Source organism: Dasypus novemcinctus, chromosome 22, assembly GCF_030445035.2.
Source record: "Dasypus novemcinctus isolate mDasNov1 chromosome 22, mDasNov1.1.hap2, whole genome shotgun sequence".
Classification (NCBI taxonomy): domain Eukaryota; kingdom Metazoa; phylum Chordata; class Mammalia; order Cingulata; family Dasypodidae; genus Dasypus; species Dasypus novemcinctus.
Window position 1 is genome coordinate 54,138,384 of NC_080694.1, and position 21,253 is coordinate 54,159,636.

A 21,253-nucleotide genomic window follows, 5' to 3' on the forward strand; every position below is an offset into this window, starting at 1 on the left:
AGAGGCTCCCTAAGTTCCTTTTTTGAGGATGACTCATCATCTGGGAGCAACAAGTTGCCCTTGCAGGTAACAGACTTTTTTTTTTCTCTTTATTTTTTTTAAAAAAAGTTACATTAAAAAAACATGCAGTCCCCATATACCCCCCACCCCCCTCACCCCACTCCTCCCACATCAACACCCTCTTTCATCATCATGGCACATTCATTGCATTAGGTGAGTACATTTTGGAGCACTGCTGCACCACGTGGATCATGGTTTACATTGTAGTTTACACTCTCCCCCCAGTCCACCCAGGCGGCCATGGCAGGACATACAATGTCCAGCAACTGTCCCTGCAGCACCACCCAGGACAACTCCAAGTCCTGAAAATGCCCCCACATCATATCCCTTCTTCCCTCAGCGGGTACCGTGGCCACTTTCTCCACATCAGTGCTACATTTTCTTCCATTACTAATAGACTTCTTAGGGACCCCATTTGTGGCAATAACAGTTGCAGCTATGCGTGAGCGATTTCAGTTTGCAAGGCACTATTCTAATTGTTCAGAAATGTTTATAAAATAGAATGTCAAATTAAAATCACCTATGAACTGCTGAGGTTTACCTTACCAAAGAAGGCACTCCCTAGAAAGCGGTTTTCTCTTCAGCAGTGACACTCGATTGTTGGCACAAGCATGGCAGTCTGAAATGATCAAGCTGTATTAGACATTGGTGCAGAAGGACGGCTTTCTCAAAACTGTCAGCTTTCCATAGCTTGAGTGAGAGAACCCTTGAAGCACTCCAGTGCCACCCAGCCTGATGAGGTGAATAAATCCTTTGGTTGTTGATGAACTTGAGGCCTGGACTTGACCTTTGGTGACCTTACCCTACCACTTAAGGAAAATGAGATGAAATTATTTGAATTAATTCTCTCCTCCCCTTTTTATTATTGTAAAAGCATACATGGTAGAAATTAGAATCTTATGATGGAAATCTCTCCCCCTTTTCTGTTTTTCCAATTTTTAAAGGTTAAGTGGAGAAAATATCTCCAGGGTTTCATGCTCTCACTAATGGTAATACATGGTATTATTATAATGTTTTAGTTTTTTTTTTTTTTTCTTTTTCTACTTTTTGTCTATAGCTGTGCTTCTCTCTCACCTTTCTTGGTATCACTACTTTGTCTTTATATCTAGAAGGGGCTGTAAGAAACAAGAACTGCTAACCAGATGAATGGCCCATGGAACCATCCTCTGAAACCTGATAGTCGAGTTGGGGGAATTAGTTTTGGAGAGCCACCCTGCCTCATTCTCTGGAGCGTTTGTGGCAAATAACCATGATACAGTATACATTTTCGGAGGAGTGATGCTTTTTGCCTGAAATCAGAAGGCAGAATGAGCAGGAGCAGGGCATTGTTGCCCCAGCCCCTCCACAGGAGGTGGTTTCATGAAGGCGGTGGAGCTATCCTCCGAAGCCAAATTTCCTTGGGTGAAACCTTGCCACGGCGAGTCCTTGATCTCGGGGTCCTAGGTGCCTGGTCTGTAAAATGGTGATACCTGATAGGGCTGTTGTAAATTCTCTGTTTTGCAACCCACGTGACCTGCGCCCACCTGAGCTTTGGGATCTTAGAGCCGGGCTCCCGAGCTGGAGGATGTGCTGAGACTCTTTGTGGAGCCAGTGTTCCTTGGGCCTTGCCACGGACTGAGTTTGGCAAGTCATTTTCAGCTCTCCGCAGCGGTTCCCTTTGTGGCATGACGTGATGGTGCTTTCTGAGTCTTTTCCTTAAAACTCTATGGCCATTATATATCTTGCCCTAACCTACAGAATTGGGTGGGGGAGAGTATAAACTATAATCCACACTCAGTGGCACTGCTCCAGAATGTGTTCATCAGTGGCAATGAATGTATCACACTAATGAGGGATGTTGTTCATGTGGGCAAATGTGGGCAGAGTGGGGAGTGGGGCATATAGGAATCCTCTATATTTTTTATGTAACATTTATGTAATCTAAATATCTTTAAAAAAGCAAAAAACTCACAAAAAACTCTACGGACCTACCCTTAGCTGTGAGAGTGTGTGTTTGTGGCAGGCAAGGGATTGCTTTGGGATCAAGGCCAGTTTCTGGAGACCCGGCACTGCCCGCTCTCCAGACCCAGCGCCTGCTTTCTGCGCAGCCCTGTTGAACGTGGAGGACAACCTGGCACCTTCCCCGCCTGGGCTGCGGACTGCTCGGCGTTCCCACTGCCAGCATTGAAGACCGAGACACACAGGGCAGTACCTAACTTCCTTGGTTCCAAATTGTCCTCTGCCTTCTTACACCCTACCTATGTGATTTTATTACCTGTGAAAAGCAGAGAGAGTTCTGGAGGAAACGTAATCCAGCGTAACGTTTTTTAAAAAGCACTCCAGATGTCTTATTTTTGCTTGTTTCAGTGGGGAAAACCTCGCCCCTGCCCTGATTGTTCTTTCCTGTACCCGGTAGGACCCTTGAACCTTTTCTTTCCTTCGGACTCCATGAGGCTGGGCTTAATTTCCAGCACCAGCGTTAGTGGTTTTGGAATGGGTCTCTGTACTTAGGCAAAGCGAGAACAAAGCTCAGCCTGCCTCCACGTTTGAGCCTGAGGGGCAACCCTGCAGCAATGCACCTTAAATTTAGGCTGTTTGTAAGGGCTAATACTCAGTGTCTAGGGAAAGACATTGTTTATAAACTCATAGAAAAGGGGGAAAAAGAGAAAAGTTTATTCTGTGCATGCCAAGTCTTGATGTGTCGGTTCACCCTGTGCTCATGTAATATGAGGCAGTGACAGGGTAGTAAAAGAACTCAATCTACCTGAATTCTACCCGCCTTTTTCAGACCAGACTTTCCTGTTAACTTGAAGAACAACAAACCTCTATTGTGGTTTTCTGGAATTATAATGACATAGTTTTTGTCTATAATCTTATTAGCATCAACTGTGTATCTGAGGGCTAGTGTTTTAATTTCCTTGGCTGCTCAAGCAAATACCATGACATGGGCTGGGCTAATCAGTGGGAATTTATAAGGTCACAGTTTTGAGGCGAAGAGAAAGTACAAATCCAGTTGTCATCAAGGTGATGCTTTCTTCCTGAAGGCTGTCGTTCTGGGGCTGCCTGCCTGTGAGCCTTGGTCCTTGGCACCTCTGTCACATGGCAGTGCATATGGCGGCCTCTCCTGGCCTTCCATTCTCTTCCGGATTCCATTGAATTTCAGGTACTTCCTGTGCCTTTCTCTCTGTCTGAATTTCATTCTGCTTATAAAGGACTCTGGCAATAGAATTAAGACCCATCCTGATTGAGGTGGGCTGCCCCGTAAGTGAAGTAACTTCATCAAAAATTCTACTGACAATGGGTTCACACCCATAGGAATGGATTAAGTTTAAGGACATGATTTTCTGGGGCACATAGAGCTCCAAATCACCAGAGCTGGATTACTTTGAAAAGGATGATCCTACTTTTTTTCCTCAAAAAATTTTCCAGTACCTAGATCTGCAACTCATGATAGATGCTCAACTAGATGCTCAACAAACAAGTGTTGAATTAATGAAGAAATGAACACCTTTTCTTAACCTTGTCTCCCTCTCAAGCTATCTTAGCTCTTTCCCATTACTTGTTCTTTGAAAATCTCTGCTAAAGCCAAGTGAATCTATTTGCATTTTTTTTTTTTTTGTCAGACAACACATTGGCTTTCATTTTGTCACAAATGTTTCCCACTGCCTGGGTTGCCGACCTCCCCTATCCAGTAATTTACGTTTGCTATTACTGACAAAGCCCAGCTCAAACTCAGGCCTTCCAATATGTTTTAATGAGTGGCCCTATCCACCTACCTCTCCTTCTCCACTTGGCATCCCTTAGTTCCTACTGCCGTCATTGACTGACACTAGACTTACTGGCTCTTTTTGGAAAACTCAGAAACTTGGGTTTATCTTTGGATAATGAGTGTACTTTTATTTGATGCAGGAATTGGGAAGTGTGGAATTTGAGTGTGTACTAAAAGGGACAATTTATCCTCTTTAGACAGTCCATTGATAATGTGTTGGTGTCAGTCTTGACTCCCTGCTATTTTGGGGCTCATATGTACCTGAGATTAAACTTATATCAAGATGACTCTTTCACAATCCTTCTTCCCTGATACTAGTCATTAAGAGATTAGATTTCTTGAAACATCAGCATTTGCTGGTCCCCTGGCTGCATAGAGTTTTGTAGCCCAAAGAGGAAGGGATATCTGAATAGATTTGCAACAGTAAAGAAATGCTGAGTTTTAAAATAAACATTCATGGCATGATACACTCCTTTACCTACTGCAAATGGCATATGCTTTTCAAAAATTTTATTGCAGTCAAGGTCATTTAGAGGTATTTGTAAAGAGGGAGGGAGAGATGGAGTGAAGGAGAGAAGACTTAATTTTGTTTCTCATCCTAGCTGGTAACCACGATGCAGTTGTATTTTTATATTACAATTCTTACCATATATACTTCTTTTATCTAGAAGGGATTGCTCAAATGGCTTTAACACTTACACAGTTTTTGATCACCAGTTAGAGAAGAAGAGGTGCAGGATTCACTTCATGAATAAAGTTATTCTCTAGCCTATTATTTAGCAATAAGGTGTGCTGGGGATCAAGAAAGAAGACTGGAGGTTGTACTGACCGTGCCCACTAATATCGGGAGAAGGAGTGAATTGAGGAGGAAGATTCAAACTTATAGGACCATCTTGAATCAAATTGTGTGAAAAATAGCTGTACTTTGACAAGGGAAAGTTATGACCATTTATGCTGTCCTAGACATACTCTAGGGTTGCCAGAACCTGAAAATGTCTCATCCAGTTTCATTTGACTGAGAGAATTCAATTCTGCAATTATAGCACTTGTATGCACCACCCCCCCTTATATTAATTTGGGGAACTCTTTAACGGACAGAAAGTGAGCAGAGTTGCATATTTGATTGTCATCTCTAAACCCATTTTTCTGATTAGTTGATTGGATTCTACTTATTGTACCTGGGTAGTACAGCATTAAATCAAATGATTTGCCTCCTGATAATTGAAGAGAGAGAGTGGAACTTACTGTTTGACTCCATTGCAACCTCCTGGGTTCCTTGGCTTCTGGCTAGCTGTGGAAACCTGTTAAAATTGGTGTTCAAGGGAAGTGAATGTGGCACAAGTGATTGGGCTCCCATCGACCATACGGGAAGTCCAGGATTCGATTCCCGGGGCCTCCTGGTGAAGGCAAGCTGGCCCATTCGGAGTGCTGGTTCGCACAGCGAGTTGGCCTGAGCGGAGAGCTGGTGCAGCAAGATGACACAACAAAAAGAGACACAGAGAATAGACAATAAGAGATGCAGCAGACCAGGGAGCTGAGGTGGTGCAAGAGATTGAGCACCTCTCTCCTACTCTGGAAGGTCCCAGGATTGGTTCCCAGTGCCGCCTAAAGAGAAGACAAGCAGACAAAGAAGAGCACACAGCGAATGGACACAGAGAGCAGCCAGCGGGGGCTGGGGGTGAATAAATATATAAATCTTAAAAAAAAAATGGTGTTCAAGAATAATAAAAGATGAAAATGCTGCTCCTCACAGGTTAAACAAAAAAATAAGGAAGACACACCAATCTTTGAATAGATGTTGTGCATGCTTAGTTTTCATATACATTGATGCTTTGCTTAGTACTTGTTTTCATTTATTTACTGATAATTTATTAATGATAAATCAAAGGCTTTCTTCTCATTCTTCTTGTCTTTCTGACAAACACATGTGCTCACAATAAATCTTTATCTCCACCTTACGTCTTCCTTGAGCCTCCATGGAATACTGCTATTCTAGATACAACTTCTTGTTTCCATTTCCTCCAGCGTTTCTTTTTCTTCATCTGGTTGCTTTTTCTGGGTACTTTCACTGGAGACAAAATTAAAAGCTCTCTGTATTTATATTTTTAACAACTATCGTGAGGCAAGAAGCCAAAACTGGACTGTTTTACGATTCATGTATTTCAGTAATTCTTTGCTTCATTTCATTGGATAATTAAGGATATGCATTTTTTTCAGATTTTTGATGATAGAGGTCATGTCTATAAGTTGGCTAAGAAGTTTATTATATGCCACCAGTCTGAGGAGAATTTAACCCCAAATGGAACTAGAGATGGAGCCTAGATAACGAGTAGAGTTTAAGACCAGTGGGATAGTAGGTACTAGAAATGTCTAGCATTGTTGCTGTCTGGTCTCTGAATCACTGGTGCGGTCAAGGAATAATTTACATTAGTGTCCTGACTTGCCTGTCCAATTATGCAGACATGCTTCTGCAGCAGAAGCATATTAAGTAAAAAGCGTTGGGTCACACTGAGTATAATTGTAATTAAGAACAGCCCACTAGCCCTCTTTTAATTTTACCAAAATGAATATCTCAAGTAAAGCAAAGTCATCGTTAAGGAAAGAAAAATATGTAACACATACTGCAGGCCAATGATGTTGCATGTCTATCAATCTGGATTTCATAGAATTTTGTTTTCTTCCTTGGATCTGAGACTCATTTAGAGTAACCTTGGCAGAAGAATAACAGCTACTCAGACCTATAAAGGATATTTTGAGCTGAAATAAAAAAAGCACATGTAATAATTAATATAATAGCAGCTGAAAGTGCCTGAGGTCAGAAGTTGCTACTTCTACCTTGCATGTAGACAAAGTATTAGTCAAAATTACTTTCAGAGGGCCCTAATTACCTCTGTTTTAATTTAATTTAGTGTGATTTAATGATACTTTTCATATGAATTTGCTTCTTGGTTACTCTGTTGATTGCAGTTTCCTTTCACTGGGAAGAAGGCATGGAGAGATGGGATAATTGGAAACTTGCTTTAACCAGTTAGTTTAGTGACCCTTGGATATATTGAAAGGCTGGTACTTTACTGCATAGAATTTTCAGTTGAAACAACCTCAAGCTAGCAGTCAGTAATTCAAGCTTAATTTCGACTTGTGTTTGCATTGTTTTGATGTTAAATTGACATGCGATGAAGTGCACGTGTCTTACTGGTGTGTTTATGTTTGACAGATGCACACACTTGTACGACCCCAGCTCCTATCACGACACAGAACTTGATCCTTGCCCCAGCGGATCCCTCTTTTCCCTGCCCAGATAGTCCTGATCTCACCACATCACCAGGCAACACCTGTTCTGATTTTTACCCCCATCATAGAATAGACTTGCCTGTCCTAGAACTTCATGCAAACGGAGTCTTACACTATGTGCTTTCTTGTTTATGGCTTCCTTTCATTTATAGGTTTAATTTTAATGAATGGTTTCTACAGAATATATAATGAAAGAGTTATGATGCACAGTTGTGTAGGAATAAAACAGAGAGTGGAGCTGTTTCAAGGAGAAAGAAGGCAAGATTCAAATTATAATTTTGAAATGGCTAAGCTAGCAAATACACGTGGTGGCGGTCTATTTTTTCAGTTGAAATTTTATCTGAGACGATTGTAGAGTCACATGCAGTTGAAAGAAATAATATATCCTTTACTCAGATTTCTCCATTGGTAACATTTTGTAAACCTATAGTACAATATCTTAACCAGGGTATTGACCTTGATAAAATCCTCAGTTCTGTTCAGCTTTCTACAGTTTTTTTGTATTCACATGTGTGTTCTGTGTTTGTTCTATACAGTTTTAGCACATATGTAGGTTCATGTATCTGGCACCACAGTTAAGGTGATAGATGGTTCCATTACCACAAGGAGCTTCCCTTTTGCCCTTTTATAGCTACACCCACTTCCTGCCCACAGCCCCCACCCTGCTCTATTCCTCACCCCTGGAAACTACTCATTGGTTCTCTGTTTTTAATATTTTGTCATTTCAAAATATTTCATGTAAATGGGATCATATAAATGTACCTTTTGAGACTGGCTTTTTTTTTTCAGGCAGCAGAATTCTCTTGGGATTCATTCAGGTTGTCGTGTATATCGATAGCTCATTCCTTTTTATTGCAGATTATTAGTCCTTGGTGTGGGTGGACCACAGTTTGCTTAAGCATGCGTTTGTTGAACGATATCTGAGGTGTTTCCAGTTTTGGGCTGTTATGACTAAAGCTTCATGTATAGGTTTTTATGTGAATGTGCATTGTTGTTTCTCTGGGGTAGATGTTCAAGAGGGCAATCACTGGGTTTTAGGCTGCATGTTTAGTTGGATAGGATACTGCCAAACTGTGTTCCATTTTACACTCCCACCAGCAGTGTATGACAGCTCCTGAGTCCATGCATCTAGGCCAGCATTTAATGTTGCCGTGATTTTTATTTCAGCCCTTCTGAAAGGAGTGTCGTGCTAGCTCATTGCCAATTTAATTGGCATTTCCTTGGTAGCCCTGTGTAGGTCCTCTTTGTGACACGTTTCTTCACATTTTTGCTTTTTTTTCCTAAGTAAATTGTTTTTGCTTCCAATCAATGTTTCAAAGATGGATGGTATAAAATACAACCCAACTAGCTCTCAAGACCATTTAAGGAAAATAGCCCAAGAACTATCTTACTTGGCTTGCATGATGCTCCTAGTAGTTAGATAGCTAGATGAATAGTCACCTGTTGTGGTTGTAAAGGGATGTTTTGTAACAAATGCTCTTTGTTAATAGCTTGGGCTTCCAATCTCTTTCTCTTTCCCAGGTTCAGAACTCTTCCACTTCTCTAGCCCAGACCTTCTCATTCTTTCTCTTCCTTTCCCTCTGACAAGCCCAAGTGGCAGGTCCACCTCCTTAGCCAGTTTAATTCTGAAGAGTATCGGGGGATTCCTTAAGCAGGTCTCCTGGACCAAATTATCCTAGATTCTTATAGAACTTGGGGGTTTGTAATCATCTGTTTTTGCAAAGTTCTGTAGTGGTTTGTTCTGTCACTGAGATGAAGACAACATGTCACAGTTACCTGGACTGAAGGATAAGAAGGCAGAAGCAGTTAGAGAAAGAAGCAGAGAGTGTTTCCAGTATACTTGGTATTGAAGGTACCTCAGAGTAACACAGAGGGGTCATCAGATTGTTTCCAGAGGTGATGCATCTGACCAAGTACTAGGTGGAAAAGAGCCCAAGGCTTAGAGACAAAAAGAACTGATTTTCAGCCTTGTTCTGCCCTCACTAATTTAGAGACATTGGGCAGATTACTTAATCTCTGTGAGCCTCCGCTTATTTCCCATCCTACCTACCACAGTAGGTTGTTGTAAGGATCAAATGGGATAATGCAAGTTTGTAGGTGGTAAAGCTCTACACAGATATAAGCTGTCATTATGTTTACAATAATTATATCCCTCCTCCCCATGGCTAAAGCAAACAAACACAACCTGAACGAAAAACAGTCAGTTTCATAGAATAAGGTCCAACGGTCACGCTAAGTTTACTGAGGAAAAAGAAATCCAAGCACTATTGTTGACTTTGATTTAATTTTGTGCTAGATGAGGAGCTGCTGAAAGATGAATCATCAGCAATAGTTGCACTTCAATTGGTCCATAGTAGGGCCACTGAGCAAAGCTTTCAAGAATGATCGAGTTGAGCTGCTTTAGGAGGATTCCGAACTTACTCATTGAAATTGTGACGTTAAACATGGGTGATAAGCCAGCTTGCCAGTCGAAGCTTTAACAGGAGTCAAAACCCTGCCCACCCCCGGCCTCTAATCCTGTCTTTAATCATCTAGTAGATGAGCCTTGTGGTAGAGTATCACAGCTAGACAGACCTAGGTTTTTTGGTGCCATTTATTCATCATATGTAACTTTGAACAACTGATTAACTTTCTCTCTTTATCCACAATAGAGATTCAGATGAAGCTGGCTGTTTACCATCTACAACATCAAATTATCTGGATATCTGCTTTTGAATAGTAACTTTCAATAATTTTCTATAGGCACAGAGTAATTGTAATCCATTTGTCAATTGAGAAGATCCCAGGAAAGTTCTGGAAGGGGTCTGTTCAGCAGTCGTATTATTTTATTCTAAAATATGCCATTGGTAACAACCAGTTTAGGATTCGAGAAACCAAAAGCCAATTTGCATGTGTGCCATTCATCACAGATCTTAGTTTGGGCCATTTACATTTCTGAGCTAGGATAATAATAAGGTCCCAAGGCTGCTGTGAGTAGCACATGAGATTAATGGATGTGAAAATGCTTTTGGAAAATGTAATGTACTGTGTTGACATCATTGTCGTTTGTAGAGGTGATGGCAGAGAAGGTGGTGGTAATTGTAGGATTAATAATAGGAGAGTACGTGTTCATCAAGCTTTAAAACTTGTCTTTAAGAATATTTCTAGTTATTGGATAGTGCTGGAAAAATTATTTTTAAGCTTTCATTTTAGAGTCCACGTGTATTACCACTCTACTCTTTGGACACATAGCAGTGAATTGAATCACTGTCTTTATGTTGTAACAACTCAATTGTATATGGTGACATTTTAAAAATGGTCCCTTAAATCTGGGAGACCAGTACAAATAATTTCAAAGGGCACAATGGAGAAAATCTTAAAATAATGGAAACTCAGCCAGTGATTATATAAGGTGGCAGGAAGGGGGTCAAATGGATTACGGAAAAATGAGGATGTAATTGAGTCATTATGTTTTTAGTTACAATATATTTTAAAAATTGATTCTGTGGGTGGTATATTGTTTAATTCATTACAGCTTTTAAGGACCAGTTTCAGATTAAAAGCATGAATGACTGAGGCTCTAACCAAACTCTAATCCCAACTACTAAAAAACAAAGACTCTTTTTTTTCCACGGCCTTTAATCTGAAATAGATTATGGTTTTCCTGTAGAGTCGGACTCTTCAAATATTTATTTCCTTTTAAATACCAAGGGTTTAGTTGACTGTCTCTGCAAACTTCTAAGGACATTGCTTCCTGCCCTTTACTATAGGATTTTGGTATTTTTAAAATGTGCATATTTTAAATAAGAATAACATTAGGAATTTGATATTTGAAGCTTCCTCCCCCTCTTTGTTAAGAAGAAAAAAATTATATCTAATCCTAATTCCAAGGACACAACTCTTGTAAATTCTTCTTACCTAAGTTCCTCTTATCTGATGGTATTACCAGTTACTATACTCAGTTATTGTCCTGAAAAAAGAGACTACAGGAATCTTTTAAACAATGGCTGTCCTTGGGTTCCTTTTCTCCCCCTTTTGTGACTGATCTCACGCAGTCTTCTCCACGGCAGCCAGGCTTGTGAATGCTCTGTGTCAGCTCTTGTGAGCTGGGGCAGGATCAAGGGCACTCCCTCCTTCTTTCCTCTGCTTGCTTGGTGGCTTTTGGAACAGCTCAGCTGCGGTTCCTTCTCCCAGATGTTGCTTAATTCAGGGGGTGCAAGCAGCCTGCAGCTTTTTGCACTGACTAGTGAGCATTGATACCTCTGGGGAATGGAGTTAATCTTCTCATTGTTGGATTCAGTGGGTAGTTTACTTAAAAGCCTCAGAGAAGCTCTGTCTCTCCACCCTCTTTAAAATGGTGATAGGTCCAATACTTCATTACTCGCCCCGCCCCCTCCCCCCAACTCCTCCTTGTTTTGCTTCATAGCGCTTAACACTACCCAGTGTTATGTTAAATATTTATTTGTTTACTGGTGTATTGTAGGTCTCTTTACTAGAAGGAAAGCACTGTATGGCAAGGATTTTGACTCTAATCCCTCAGACTAGAACTGCGCCTGGTTTATTTACAAGCATTTGTTGAATGAGTGAATGAAATCCTAGGAAACACAATTTGACCCTGGGACAGAGTCTCCTGATTTTGAAGTGATTTCAGGTTGTAGGTTTGGTGTCTTTGAACCTATTCTTATCTCTTTCAGGCCTCTAACCGTTTCTTTAGTTGCACTTGGAGGAAAATCTCCTAAAGAACATTATTTTGGGAGGAGAAAGACAAATGAGTATGGGTGTCCGGTTATCAAGTAAATATTGGAACAATTTATAGCCTATGATTGAAAATGTTTATTTTGTTTAAATGTGCATTCAGTCTGACCTTGCAGTTCGAGTTACTCATGAAGTTACATAAATGTTAATGAATGTTTATAATGTGGACTATAAGCTGAAAGCACTTAAAGTATAAATATTTAAGCCATATGTTAGAAAATAAACAGAGGATTGCAGCTATTTTGGATTGTGGAGGGAAATTGCCTGATTTATTGACTAGAGCTGGAAATTTGGAGCCCTGGGTTCTATATCCACTTCTGCTCCTGACAGCACTTCACAAAATGCCTATGATTAATAAATGTTTAATAGAACAGTATTAAGCGTTTCAAAAAGAAAACCTTTATATCACTTAGACTTTTTTCTTGGGCTCCAGCTGCTGCAGCTTTATTGATGTTCTGTTAGCCTGCTCTTCATCCATCAGTTTCCCTTTCTTTCTAAAAACCTGCTAAGGTCTGCACTGGAGTATGTGCGGGTACTTGCGGGGAGTTTGATTCCATTTTCTCATTAGTGCCTCATTAGTGCATTTTCCTCCCTTACATTTGTATAAGGTCCACCTGAAAAAACAAAGTAATGAGGCGCTTACCGTATAAAATAGTATCACTGTAGCTAATGTAGTAAATGCAGTTTACCAAGGAAGAACCCACATAAAGCTGAACTGAACAGATTTTGATGGGGCATGGGGAGTGTTGTTTAAAAGAAAAGTCATCCAAGAGGGGAGCCGCCTCCTTTGCCCTCCAAGGCGGTAAGACTGGCCTGGCTGGGAAGGCAGCGCGCCCAGACCAGGTGCCCTGCTTCGAGAAACCTCATTTACCACCAGGAGTGTTATCAGGGCTGTTTATGTCTGACTCCTTTCTGTCTGTGATGTGGTTGGTGAATTTTTAACTGAGCAGACTTTACAATTGGAGCAGTGGAGCAGACTGTAACAACAGCTCAAACCACTTCAGAATTCCAGAGACCTGACTCAACCTCGCCTCTCTCCGGGCCCTCATTCTCTGCCCTACCCCTCCTCCTGGCCTCCACTCAGGTTCCACTGGGGTTTCTCAAGGTGTGGTCCGGAGACCACCGGCGTCCGATTACCCGTGGCCCTTGATAAAAGTGCTGATTCCAGGTTTCAGCTGCCCAGCTGCTGCTTCAGAAACTCCTGGGAAAGCACTTTGAAATCTTCATTCTCAGCCAGATTCTTTGGCACCTTAACATTTGAGCACCGCGGATAGATCCCTATTTCCGTGTTGTTCCTTCTCTTAATAGAGCAGTTGATTTTATATCTTCCTCCGGATCGAGCCACAATGTCAGGCTGTGAATGGAGGAGAGAGAAGCCAGGTATCAGGAAAGACCTGCTTTCTCTCCTGGATCCAGTTTCTTCCACCAAGTTTGTAGGAGGAGCAGGGAAGCTGCCCCCTGCTTTCTTTGACAGGTCTGCTCTTCGTGGGCCTTCCCCTCTTAACTAGCTTTTAACACATTGAGATGCATAAACAAGCACATCCTCTGTAGAGCTCACCATCACTGGTGCACTTTTCACTTAGGTGCGGGGCATCCTCCAGATAACCAGGCCAGCACCAGTCAAAGTCTGGGGTGGTTAGAGCTGCAATTTTTAATTTTTTTAATTTAAAAAATTTATTTCTCCCTCCTCTTCCCCCATTGTCTGCTCTCTGTGTCCATTCACTGTGTGTTCTCCTGTGTCTGCTTGTATTCTCATTAGGTGACTCTGGGAACCAATCCTGGGACCTTCCGGGGTGGGAGAGAGGCGATTACTCTCTTGCACCGTATCAGCTCCCCTGTTCTGCTGCATCTTCTTATTTTCTCTCCTCTGAGTCTCTTGTTGCATCATCTTGCTGTGCCAGCTCTCTGTGTTGGCTGGCACTCCTGTGTGGGGTGGCTTTCCCCTCATGGGTGGCGTTCCCATGCAGGGTGGCTCTCCTGCATGGGGCCTCATTCCTGCATGGGCTGGCACTCTGCATGGGCCAGCTTGCCCTCACCAGGAGGCCCTGGGCATCGAACCCTGGGCCTCCTATATGGTAGACGGGAGCCCAAGTGGTTGAGCCACATCTGTTTCCCTAGAGCTGCAATTTCATTGCTGGGCGACATGAAAAGCTTTTTGTAAAAAAGATTTATTAACTTATTAAAGCCTCCCCCCTCCTCGCATGCTCCCTGTGTCCATTTGCTGTGTGCACGTCTTTGTCTGCTTGTATTCTCTTTAGGAACCGATCCTGGGACCTTCCAGAGTGGGAGAGAGGCGCTCAATCTCTTGCGCCCCCTCAGCTCCCGGTCTGCTGCATCTCTTATTGTCTCTCCCCTGTGCCTCTTTTTGTTGTGCCATCTTGCTATGCCAGCTCTCTACTCAGACCAGCACTCCTCTTGGGCCAGCTTGCTGTGCGGGCTGGCACTCTGCGTGGGCCAGCTCTCCGTGGGGGCCAGGTCGTTTTCACCAGGTGGCCCTGGGAATCCAACCCTGGACCTCCCATATGGTAGACGGGAGCCCAGTTGCTTGAGCCACATCCACTTCCCACGGAAAGCTTTTTAATGTGGTTGACTGATGTGGAACCTCCCAGAAAGCAGTGCACGGTGGGTCTTAGGAGAGAGGGTTCAGAGTAGAGACATGCTGCTAGAGGTTCTGAAGTGGAATATATGTGGTTGCATGCTTTGATATTTGTTCAAAGAAGGATCTCTATAAGGGCCTTGGTTTCCTAACATGTAAAATGCAGCCCATCTTTGGGGGGAAGTCTACGTAAGACGTTCAGTCTGGGGAATACGCTTTGAAACCCATCACTAAGGACTTCTAGAGGTTTAGACTAATCGTGGAAAAACTGAGTTTTGTCATCTTATCTGGGGTACCTGTGAAGAAAGGAAAAACCCAATTTCAGCAGTTTAAGACAAAAAAGAGAAGGTTGGCGCAAACTTCGTAAAGAGTTTGTGTGGGCGCTTTGCAAGTCAGGTGCAGTGCATGAAGCAAGGGACATTGTGGCTCAGATGCTGAATTCTCGCTCTGCTCTTGCCCCTCCCCACCTCCAGTTTGGGAGGGATTTAGACGAGGTCTGAGGACAGTATGGGGATTTAATTTTTTATTTTTATTTTATTTTTTAGCATTCTCAACCTTATTTATCAAATTAGATGTCTGTCTTCATCTGATTAAACTCTGTCTGCCTACCTTTAGCGTCTGACACATTTAGAGACTTCATGCAATTTGATACAGACAGCTGACTGGGTCATGAAAGTTTGTTGAAATGCTTTACTAAACAGCTATATTAGATTAAAAAAAAATTTTTTTTTTTAACTAAAAGGCTTCAAGAGACCCAGTGACTTGCAAGGTGTGCTTGCACTCAGATGTGACAAGACAGAACACAGATTGAAGTTAAAACTACAAGGCACGGCCAAGAGCGTAGCTAGGCTCTCCAAGGGATGGTAATGGGGAGGCGAATTGCTTGGTCTGTTGGACAGATGGAAACTGTTGGCCAAACTCATGCCTCATCCCAGAACTTCCCCAAAACACGTGTTCCCAGAGCACTCACAGTGATAGAAGGGATTCACAGCTTTGCCTGAGGCCTGTCGCTAGGTGACAGAACCTGTACCACTTGTGCCTGGGACAGCGGATGAATAAGCAGGTTCAGGGTGTGATGACTGAGAGTCGTTTTGTTCCCTGAACTGAACACCCATGGCCTCAGCCATTTGAACTGAGCAGGGCCATGGTCTGGTTTGGCTTCGCTGGTTTTCATCGCCTTGCTCTGAGTTTCTGGCACGGGTGGGAAGGAAGGACTCCATTAAGGGGCATTTACAGAACACCTATTTGATTGCACATCTACCTGGGGATTGGTGGAGATGGAAGAATATTTAGCTGCATTGTGATAGGAGCTGTGGAGGCACCGGTCAAGGCAGAAACCTCAGGGAAAAAAGCCAAGAAGATGCTTCAGCCTTAGATGCCTTGACTTGTGCTGCTATTGCTTGGTTTCAGGTTTTTTGAGAGGCACAGCTTGACTGAGATTAGCCAAAGCAGCATCTTAATTGAACGCGTAACAGCTATTGGGACAACCAAGTAAAATGAACTTGGCTGGTTCAGAATTCCTTTTCCATCCTTTGGTTGGTTGGTCTGTGCTCTGATACTTAATGATGGGAGCACAGTGAATTACCCTGGAAGGGAGGTGCCTGTGTTCGCATTGCATTTTACCGGACCATTCTTTTTATCGCGTGCTGGGCGTTTCCACCTCACAGTGAGATATGGGCAGCCAGGCACACACTGAACTTTGGTGAGTATGTTTTCAGTTGAAGTAACAGCCAGTAATGTCAAAATTTAGGGTCACAATAAAGTCTCTACAGTGGACCAGACAAATATTTATGATATTAGGAAAGTAAAGTATGAAGAAGGAGAAAATAAGAGATAATTATTGAGTGAAAATAAGCTTAATTCAATCTCAAAGCACGCTCATCGTTTACTGAACTGGATAATTTTTCATGTGTTATTCCTTATTTGGGGAAGAGTTGGAAATTCACTGGGCTTTCCTTTTTTTGGCAGTGTCCTGTTATTCCCTTTATTTCTGCAAATTTGAAGATAATGATATAAAAATGTTATTTATTACTAAGGAATCAAAATATGTGTGATGGCTCTGTGGTCACTTGTAATTTGTATCACTTTGGGCAAGTCACTTAACTTTCAGAAACCTCGATTTCCTTATCTGTAAAATGGGAATGCTTATTTTATGGATTACTGTGGGATCAAATGAGATAAATATATTGTGGAAATACCTCTATTCTTTGCAAATAAAATTCTATAATTATTCCAACAGAGAAAAGCTAGCCTGGATAGTATACATACTGCTTTTTTCAAAGTCGAATCATTTATTCCCCAAATACAAACTTGCTAAGCAAAAGTTTCCTCCCCAAGACACCCACCTCTTAGGTTAGTTTCCCTATGCCCATCTTAATATTTTTTTAAAGATTTATTTTATTTATTTCACCCCCTCGCTACCCCATTGTCTGCTCTCTGTGCCCATTCGCTGTGTGTTTTTCTGTGTCTGCTTGTGTTCTCATTAGGTGGCTCTGGGAACCCATATGGGACCTTCTGGAGTGGGAGAGAGGCGATTACTCTCTCGTGCCACCTCAGCTCCCTGCTCTGCTTCATTTTATTTTTTCTCTTCTGTGTCTCTTGTTGCATCATCTGCTGAGCCAGCTCTCTGCGTCAGCCGGCTCTACTGCGTGGGGCCGCATTCCCACATGGGCTGGCTCTCTGCATGGGCCACCTCGCCGCATAGGCCGGCTTGCCCTCATCAGGATGCCCTGGAAATCGAAACCTGGACCTCCTTTGTGGTAGACGGGAGCCCGAATGGTTGAGCCACAGCTGTTTCCCTTGCCCATCTTATTTTGAACCTGCAGATTTTAAGAGAGACTCACTGTTTTTTGCGTGCACTAACAAACCGTTTGAAAATCATCACTGGGTCAGTTAAGCCAAAGTCAGTTAGAAGAAGCAAATAAAAATCCCCTCCCCTGTCTTTTCTTTTCTTTTCTCCTTCCCTCCCTCCTTTTTTTCAGCATATGTACTAAAATTTTGCACATCGGCTTGGATATTTGGACCAAAATGCAGATACAGGAATTTGGACTCCTTTCATCCCAAAAACACTTTTACATTTTATTTTCAAGATAAACGAGCTGGTTTATAAGCATGTGCCTAATCATTCTTTGCATTTGAGGCATAAGAACCTGAATCAATATTGCTATGTTTATTCTGATCTACCCTCCTTTATGTATGTTGAAATTGAGTTCTCCTGCAGTTTTGTTTGCATTTTTACATCTTTTTGATCATCTCCTCAAGGGGTGTTAGTTCAGGAGGGTGATTTGAAGCAATTGCTTCTCTTTGCTTGATTACTTCAGTATATACATGTCTGCTCATTTGTCATATAAAAATCGTTAACCGATCACCATCCTGACACCATCCTTGCAGTAAGTTGCGTGCCTTAAGTAGCAGATCAGCATGCTGGCGTTTAAAAGTCTTCGTTCTTCTTGTAGTCTTTAGATGTATTTTGTTGTTCTATTTTGCGAGGCATCAAATTTACACTTGTCTTTTTCTCTTAAACACAAGTAGTGGGAAGGAAAAGACAAGATCATAACATTGAGATTGAATGTGTTTCTCAATCTCCACATCCTTAACTGGTTTCTTTGATGCACTTGAGTTTGCTATAAAATGTTAAGGGAGGAAGCAGGCAACCAGCGATAATCAAAGGGGAAGAAAGTTCAGGGTAGGACGCGGTGACATTTGAGGCTACGTTTTGGAGCTGTTGCAAGACTTACTGCTGCCTGTGACTGTTTGGCCTGGCTACATGTCAGAGCCATTAACTTCGGAATAACAGAGCCTTTAAGAGAATGTACTCCTTTAGAAAACTCCTCATTAATTTAATTTATGGAAGGGGAGGGGAGCCAGGGAGCAAAGAGCTGGGAGCCTGGGGTTTCAACAATAGTTCCTGCAACTGAGGTTGAATGAGAAAACAACAACAAAACAAAAAAAGGCCAAGAAGGCTGGATTATATGAAACTTAAAAAAAAAATCTCTGCTGCTCTCAGAGAGAGGTCTGTCCTGCTGGAGCTGGAATTAGCTCCTCGGTGATGGCTTTTGGAGCTCAGTCCCTAGCATGGATCCCAGCCGAGAAATCTTCGACTCTAATTAAGCCTTGGCTTGTTTTGATTCCCTTCCAGCCTTGTGGTTGAAGAGCTCGGTGTGTACAGTCTTTCGCTCACAACTTTTCCCACAGTCAGGAAAACGTGTGTCTGCATTGTTGGTCCTTACCTGACCTGAAAGTCTAGGGTCACCATCTCCCAGCAGGGGAGACTTGTGCACATGACCCTCCCTTCTCTTCCCACACAGCGGCCGCCACTGGAGAACGGAAGGAGCCGTGCTCCTGGTACTAATGGAAGAATGGGAAAGCACGGGGTGCCTGGGTCCCCGCGGCCAGGCAGTGCATCGCTGCCCCCTTTCTGGTCTCAGCGATCTGTGGGCGCTGCTGACGTGTAGAGAGCAGAGGCCAGGAATGCGCCAGGATCCTCCTGCAAAGGAAGAATTGTCCCGTGCCTCGCGTGATTTTCTGAGGCCTCACCAGACATTTCTGTAAGGTAAAAAATACACAACCTGTTTCAGGCATCTGAGCTAGAACCTAAACATGTTCTATTTCTACGCACAGAATAGTTGCTGCAAGGTTTTAACACACACTCAGTTTTCCAGGGATAAAACTGTTTTGTAAATCAAGGGAAGATTGTACGGAAGTTGGAACTTTACTAAATACTGTTCACAATGTTGGGAAATCGTGTCGTCTGTGGCATAGCTGCTCATGGAGGTCGAGGTGTTGGTACAATACATCATGTCAAACTGTATTTGTAGCTGTTATATTCAGAGTGGTTCTATGTATGGATCCAAGACATGACTACTTCACTTATTATAAATTAGCCCAAATGTTTAAAATTGATAAGGAAATTATTTTGCTGTAAATTATGGTCCTCTTTTTTTATACCCCTGTATACTCTACTTGGAGCATTGCATTGATTTCCTTTTGGAAATTATTATGCTTGTAGGCTACATTACATATAATTTTCATTTTGGGACAGAAGAATGTGTTATGAAAAGAGTATTGTGGGTTTGATAGGATTGAAAATGCCTGGCTAGATTTTTTTTTTATATTAGGGAAGTTGTGGTTTTTTGTTTTGTTTTTTTTAAAAAAAGCATGCATAAAATATAGGGTTCCCATATACCACCCTCTTATTAACACTTTCCATTGGTGTGGTACATTTATTACAATTGATGAAAGCACATTTTCATAATGTGCTATTAACTGTGGTCCATGGTTTTACTTACGGGTCACTGTTTGTGTAGAGTGGTTCCATGGATTTTTAAAAATATTTTTATTTTAGCAAAATATATACAAGCTAAAATTTCTCCCTTTTAACCCCATTCAAGTATATAATTAAGTGATGTTAATTACATTTACCATGTTGTGCCGTTATAACTACTGTCCATCGCCAAAAATTTTACCGTCACCCCAAATGGAAACTCTGCACAATTTAAGCATTAACTCCCCATTCTCTACCCCCACCCCAGCCTCAGGTAACTTATATTCTAGTTTCTGATTCTATGAGTTTGCGTATTTTAGTTATCTCATGTCACTTAATCATATAATCGTTGTCCTTTGTACCTGGCTTATTTCATTTAACATGTCTTTCAGAGTCATCCATGTTGTTACATATATCACAATTTCATTCCTTTTTGTGGCTGAATTCTATTCTATTGCATGTGTGTGTGTGTGAATGTGTGTATATAGATTTACAGCATTTTGTTTATCCATTCATCCATTGATGGACACTTGTGTTACTTCCATTTTTTGCCAACTGTGCCTAATGCAATGCCACTATGAAGACTGGTGTGCAAAGATCTGTATCAGCCCTGGCTTTCAATTCTTCTGGGTATATACCTAGAAGTGGGATGGCCAGGTCTTATGGTAATTCCATGCTTAACTTTCTGAGGAACTGCCAGACTGCGTTCCAGAGCCGTTGTGCCATTTTACATGTCCACCAGCAATGAGTGGTGTTCCCATTTCTACACAATCTCTCCAACACTTTTTTTTCTGTTATTTCATTTTTTTAAAGTAGCCGTTCTACGAGGTATGAGATATTTCTTTGTGGTTTCGACTTGCATTTCACTAATATCTAGTGATGTTGAGCATCTTTTCATGTGCTTTATTGGATATGTGGTTTCCAAATGTGTTCTCCCATTGTATAGGTTGTTGTTTTACTTTCATGAGGAAATTCTTTGAGACACAGAAGTTTTTAATTTTGATGAGGTCCCATTTTTCTATTTTTTCATTAGTTGCTTGTACTTGGGGTGTAAAGTCTGAGAAACAATTGCCTAATGGTCCTGAAAGTGCTTCCCTTTGTTTTCTTCTAGGAAGTATGTAGTTCTGGCTCTTTTATTTAGGTGTTTGATCCATTTTGAGCTGATTTTTATAGAAGGTGTGAGGTAGAGTTCCCCTTTCATTCTTTTGCATATGGAGATCCAGTTTTCTCAGAATCATTTATTGAAGAGACTCTTTTTTCGAGCAGCTGTAGCTCAGTGGCTGAATGCCTGCTTCCCGTGTACGAGGTCCTGGGTTCAATCCTGGTACCATCTTAAAAAAAAAAAAAAGAGCTAACTGCAAACTTGAAAAAAAAATCAGTTGGTCGTAAATGTGAGGGTTGATTTCTGAACGCTCAAGCCAATTCTGCTGGTCTGTGGTGTTGTGCCAACACCATACTGATTTTTTTTTTTAAAGATTGATTTATCTATCTACCTACCTACCTACCTACCTACCCACCCACCCACCCCCATCTCCACCCCGGTTGTATGTTTTCTGTGTCT

The 21,253-nt window shown here is 41.9% G+C and overlaps 1 long non-coding RNA gene across 10 annotated transcripts in view; it reads left to right on the forward strand.

Moving 5' to 3' along the window:
• Positions 1–21,253, forward strand: part of LOC101429050 (uncharacterized) — a 399,778-nt gene that overhangs the window by 128,960 nt on the left and 249,565 nt on the right. The window contains exon 1 of one of the 10 annotated variants that reach the window (XR_011647055.1): positions 18,363–18,981. The exons of the other annotated variants lie outside the window; for them this stretch is intronic. This is a non-coding gene — a long non-coding RNA (uncharacterized lncRNA). Of the gene's footprint in view, positions 1–18,362; positions 18,982–21,253 lie in introns of those variants that run through there. 10 annotated transcript variants of the gene reach the window in all.